The following is a 6,114-nucleotide window of genomic DNA, read 5'->3' on the forward strand; positions in this document are numbered from 1 at the left end:
TGAAATTAACATTATGTAAAATACTTTCATTAATTCACCGTTAGGACTTTAACTGCTCTTAAAATTTACAGAAGAACAAACTGACCTATGCTCTCTCACATCATCTTTGCTTGTGTTTTTACAGAGTATATGTGCAGTGGGGAAAAATCATGGATTTTTAATGTTCAGCAGTCCAGCACAAACATTTTAGTCTTGTCTTAGTCTCTAATAAAAACTACTTTTTGTCAAAGTTTTTATAACTAACAGTCTTTTTTTTAAGCTAGTCTTAGTCTCGGCTTTCTCATGGAAAAGGTAGTATAACATTCATGTCAGGGTGCTTTAAACACAAAAGCAAGAGGGGAAAAAGAAAGAGCATGTTGAAAATGGTTAAAGATTAATAAAAGCTTTGCTCTGTTTTATTATAAAGAAATCAAATCTAAAAATACAACAGTGCATCTTTTTTCTACCTTGTGTTGTTGCTTCTCTTCTAAAAGGTAATTAAGCCTCAACACAATCGCTTATTCCCCACCACACTTCAGAGATACACACGCTTTATGAACAATCATTTGTGCTAAATCAGGCCACGACACCTTTTATGAGTCATTTTACATTATTGAAATTGCTCACACAAACCCTAAAGGCTCACACAAACAAGCGTCTGTGCCAAGAAGAACATTTTCATTGTGAATATCGTCTGCGGCCTCCCTGTGTATAAGAGCTTCGCCGTGGCTCATGGATAAAAAGAATAGCAACCTTGTGTGCAGAACACTGCCCATTGTGCGAGGGAGAAACTGGAGGAATTTTTCCGGAACAGGCCCGCTCACAGCTTGTGCTTTGCTGTTTGCCTGTGACGCGAGTTGGTCCACCACAAGCGAAAATACTCAGAGGAGCAGATGGTCTTAAAACATGACTGCTCCCCTCCTCCCACACATGGCGAGCTGAGCTGCGATGAGCGCAGTGCGCCGCGTACACACTCAAGCACACCAGATACAAACATAAACACGGAGATGTGCCAGTATCCAGTCACACAGTCTGTCCAAGGTTCTGCACAGAGAGCTGGCGTCCAGACAGATTCACACTGGACTTTGAGGTAGTCAAAGAAAATAAAACCACTGCTGCTCGCCTCTTGAGCGAGTACTACAAAGAGAATCCAAGGTGCATTAATTATTCCTTTTCTTCACCAAAATTAAGGCAGTGTTTCAGAGCTTGAAGGCAACATTTTCTCTTCACAATGCATCTGTTTTTGAACTTTTTTGCAGCTTTATGAAGATTTCTACCTCATCTTTGGAGGTTTTGAACTCAACACACAAAAGTTACCAGCAAACCTACTAACATAGATCCCATATTGGGTTCATTTGTCTAAGATCACATTAGTAAGCATGACTCTAGACTACACTCCACTTGGCAGATCCATTTTTTTCTACCTGGCAAACCTGGTGAATCCCCGGCCCATTGGGCAGATGGTAAACCACAGGCCTCCTCTCTCATTTGAACGCTCCCCCTTCCGCTTTGAACAAAAGGGGGCGACAAACAGAGCCGTCACCTGTTCAGTAACACAGACAAATCAACTGTGGCCCCATCCCAACGCTCCCTATAACCACCCACTTGACTTGCCGTCTTCTACCCAGAAGAGAGGGCCCAAATCTGCCAGAAATCTGGTCAGATTTGAGTATAGAGATTCATCGTTACAAAAAAGAAAAAACATATATATAAAAAGAAGAATACAGGTTTTGATTTATTCAATTTCATACAAGGAATCTTTGTTTCATCATGACGCTAAGCTTTAGAAAATTCCCTAAAAGTCAAAAATTAAACACTGACTTGCTACATATTATTATATAATGCAGTAAATGCTGCATTACATCCAAAACTGTTGCTGTAACCCTTTGTTTTATTTTAATTTTATCTCAGAATTGAATTATTAACCATGTTTTTATCTATAAATCTAAAAAGAAGACAAATTAAATAATAGTTGCATTACACAGTTTAACCCATTAAAGCCTTAAAACACAAATTATGGCCAGAAAGTTCTCATATTTTGGAACTGAAATATTTATTTAACTTTCTACTGAAACTCAAAAATTTTTTTTGATCATTTTGATTAGCTAGAGGTATCAGAAAAGTATGTATCAAAAATGATACAAAAGGCTTGAAAGGGTTAAACTCAGCATGATGCCAAGCTTTGTAAAATCCCCTAAATCTTACCCAAGGGGTCAAGTGTGATTCAGTTACTTGCTGCATGTTTATTTGTACGACAAACTGAGGGGGCGCTTCTGAAATTCGTCACCAAAACTGTCACGATGACTGTTTCTTGAAAGTCTTCCTCAAAATCCACTAATTTGATTCATTACGTTGCCATGTGTTAGCATTATGCTAACAAAACATGCACTATGTGTATGAAATATGCTGTTTTGATGTGATGTACAGTTCGTGAAGTTTGAACTGTTTACATTTTAAATTGTTTGTTTTTCTTAAATCTTCCTGCACAGTGACCAAAGATGTAACATTGCATTATAGCTAAATCTGGGTCCAAAGTTGTGTTGAGCATAGTCCCTGTCAAATTACCAAAGTAAGCAACACTAAGCTAAGCTAGGGTAAACTAAAAAAACTAAACTATTTAAACTAAACTAAGCTAAGTTAAACTTAACTACGCTAAGCCAGACTCGTTTAAACCAAAAATAAACTAAACTAAGCCAAGACAAACTAAATAAACCAAGCTAAGTAAAACTAAACTAAGCAAGGCTAAGCTAAACCAAAATTAAACTAAATCAAACAAAGTAAAACTAAGCTAAGTTAACTTAAACTAAGATAAACTAGGCTAAACTAAACCAACCCGGACTATAGTTAACAAACTAAATTAAAATAAGACAAGCTAAAAGGCTAGGCTAAACTGAGCTAAATTAAACTGAACCAGGCTTAACTAAACGAAACCAAACTAAATGAAATTAAACTAAGCTAAGATAAACCAAATTATATGAAACCAAACAAAGCTAAGTTGGAACTAAAGTAAGCCAAGCTAGGATAAACTAACTGAATTCAATTAACTGAACTAAGCTAAGCTGAGCTAAAGTAAGCTAAGCTTAGATGTACTAAACTGAACTAAACCAAGCCAGCAAGCAGGTTTTCTATCGTGAAACCCCATCAAACAGGGCCTCTCTATAACGTTTGTATGTTCTCCTTGTTCATGTATGGGTTTAGCTTCCTGTTGTAGTCTAAAGACATGCATGTTAGCTTAACTGGTGACTGAGCCATTGCAGTGTTAAGTTTGAGTGTGACCGTATGTTTGTCTCTATTGGTGCCACATTTCTCATCATTGCTGTAATAAAGCGTTGCTGTCTTTACCCTTTCAGACATTCATAACTGATACCATAAAAATGTGAAATTTTGCCAATTCAGAGCGTTAGCTCAGTTAAGCTAAACTGATTTAAGCTAAGCTAAACTAAGCTCAACTAAAGATGGTCCATCTGTGAGAAACTGCAAGCCAACCCAAAAATGTGATGATTTGGTGAGATTGAACTACTAATATAACCCCTTACTTTTCTACAAGTTTTTTTTATGAAATAATTGTGTTTGACTTTTGAAAAATGCCAACAACTGTGTGAAGTTTGTCTGATTGGAGAAACATAAATCCATCAATCCTCTGTGAGAGGCAGAGTCAGCCGCAGGGCTGACATAGAAGCCCAGTTATTGTGTTTGTGTGCATGTCTCACTGAATGTGAGGCTCCAGCTGTGTCAAGCGCTCTAGCTTTCCCAAAAAGTCAAAATACACTGAATTTACAGATGGGGACACATAAATCTTACTGTCTGGGTATCCAGACGTCTTCAAGACATAATGACAGCAAAGCTTTTTGATGGAGTTGTTGCAGAAATTTAGTAAAAATTCTGGAGCCACATTCACCAGTTTCGCCAGGTGTACACTGCGATTTTGCACCCGTTTTATACCAGTCATGGTGGAAAGTCAGTTCAAACGGCACGACAGTTGCACACGGTTTATGCGCTGGCACTGGAAAGTCCAATGGTCATGTATGACCGGAGGTTTCGCATTGTACAAGTGAAACCCAGACGGGCTGTAACAAATGTCATTGGAGTGTCCTTAAAACAAATCCCACACAGAGGTTGAGGTCATATCTGTGTTCCTATTTGCATGGCTCACAAAGCTTCAAATGAGGAAACCACCTCCCTATCTTCCACTGACACAAACACCAGCAAACACAACTAGCAGCTAAATAATAAAAATTCCGCAGAAGCTGGAGGTCTGCAGATAGGCCTACTTGCTAAATATTTCTTTAAGGAAGACACACTGAAAATGTATTTCTCCTGTTTTTATGGTGACTTCAGATGCCGTCTGGCAGTTTGCAAAGGAAAAAAAGGCCCCAGTGAAGAGAATCTGCTCATGGCTCTGCCCTTACTGTAGGATTGTTTGCAGCAGCTGATGGGTCAGCCATCATGTTCTCCTTTTCACTGTACATCAAACGATGCATGGTAATGTTGAAAGTCAGCCAGACTTCCAAGTGAGCTGTGCAACTCTAAACTATGTTTGGATCGGCTGAAAATCCCATGGTGGCTTGAAGCTAATGAGCATGTCTGGCTGGAGAACTGGGAAAGAATCCACACATGCACTGGGAGGAATATGTGAACTCTACACAGAAAGGGATTTGCAATCAGAAACTTCTTTCTGTGAGGCAACATGCTAACAACAGCCAAACTCAGTCCATTATAATGTCAAGGTTTAAAAAAAATCTTACAGAAAGACTAAATATTGATGCACAAACTTCCACTTATTCTTATAAAATACTTTAACTGGCCTGAAGAGGGAGCTGCAATGGGAAACAATGTCTGTAGCTGAAACTGGCATGTAAAACAAAGTATTTTTTTTACTTTCACAGCCTTAAACAGCCTTGTTATAACAAATTAAATCACTCCTCCGTACTGGTGTCCTGATTTTGAATAATGCTCGTGTTTCTCATAAAAACAGCACTGCTGAATGTTTTCTCTTTGAACCTTCTCAGTCTAGAGAAACATCACCGCTTCTGACAAATCATCAAAGAAAACATATCTCTGTCTCGTCTGAACGGAGCAGACAAATTTTAAATTACTTGTAAAACTGTTTTGGTTGGCGATGTAATCGGAGGCTCTTCTACCTGGCGTCTGATGTCTGTTTAGATGTTTTAATACGCTCTGGCAATTACACAAACGGCCCAGTGCTAATGGCACAGGCAGCCAAATCAGTCCGATAATAATTGTCTGAGCTTTCAGCAGCCCCCGCTAACACTGATCTGCACTCACACTCACAAAACACACTCAATCATTCCTGTGTGCACGGTTACCCATCATCACTAACACGCTCACTCACGCATGCATTCATTAAAGCAGGCACAAACACACACTCATTCATTACCTAACTGAGTCTAACTTGTGACTCATCCAACAATCTTTTCACTCACTCACTCGTCACTTCATCTTTGAACGCTCACGCAAACAAGCAAACGCTCATCCAGACTGTGGGTGTTTGAGCTTAAAAATCAAAAATAGATAGATAGATAGATAGATAGATAGATAGATAGATAGATAGATACTCTTGTATCTGCACAAATTTTCTTCCTCTTGCTTTTTCCTGCAAAAAGTCTCCAGTTCCTGAAGCACCTGAAGTTTTAAAGTTGAGATCTGAAGACAAGTCTTGCTGCTCACCTGTGCAGGTGACCGTGGCCGACCTCCAAGCATTCAGCAGCTCCTGTTTCAGCAGCCTTTTCCCTCTGACACTCACATGCAAAGCGTCACTGCAAGACCTCTCGCCACTCTCTGTACCAAGCCCCAACGGTGGAGAATAAACTGCCCTCCCCACCGCCTCCACCATCATCACCAACCATCACCCCTCCCGTATGAAAATGAGTCCCTCAGTGTAGCAGCATTGTTCTGAAGCCTTCGCCCCAAGGCTCAGCCATTCATAAATACACTCGGGGGACCACAAAGGGCCACACTGTTCACCCTCGTCCCAACAAATATGGGTGAGGCTTTGAGCTCCGAGGCCTTTCTGTTCGACTGGGCTTGTGTGGTTACGCTGGAAGGAGCAGAGCACATTCGATCATTTTGGTTTGATAGAGAACAGATCCACATTTTTTTTTTTTGTTTTGGAGG

At 39.7% G+C, this 6,114-nt stretch overlaps 1 protein-coding gene across 3 annotated transcripts in view; it reads right to left on the reverse strand.

Moving 5' to 3' along the window:
- The window catches only part of mag (myelin associated glycoprotein), a 43,375-nt gene extending 37,612 nt beyond the window's left edge, over positions 1 to 5,763 (reverse strand). For all 3 annotated transcript variants that reach the window (XM_041793724.1, XM_041793723.1, XM_041793725.1), the window contains exon 1: positions 5,668 to 5,763. The gene's annotated coding sequence lies outside the window, so the exon portion shown is untranslated. The remainder of the gene's footprint in view (positions 1 to 5,667) is intronic.
- Positions 5,764 to 6,114: the final 351 nt, after the last annotated feature.

Source organism: Cheilinus undulatus, linkage group 8 (assembly GCF_018320785.1).
Source record: "Cheilinus undulatus linkage group 8, ASM1832078v1, whole genome shotgun sequence".
Taxonomy (NCBI): Eukaryota; Metazoa; Chordata; class Actinopteri; order Labriformes; family Labridae; genus Cheilinus; species Cheilinus undulatus.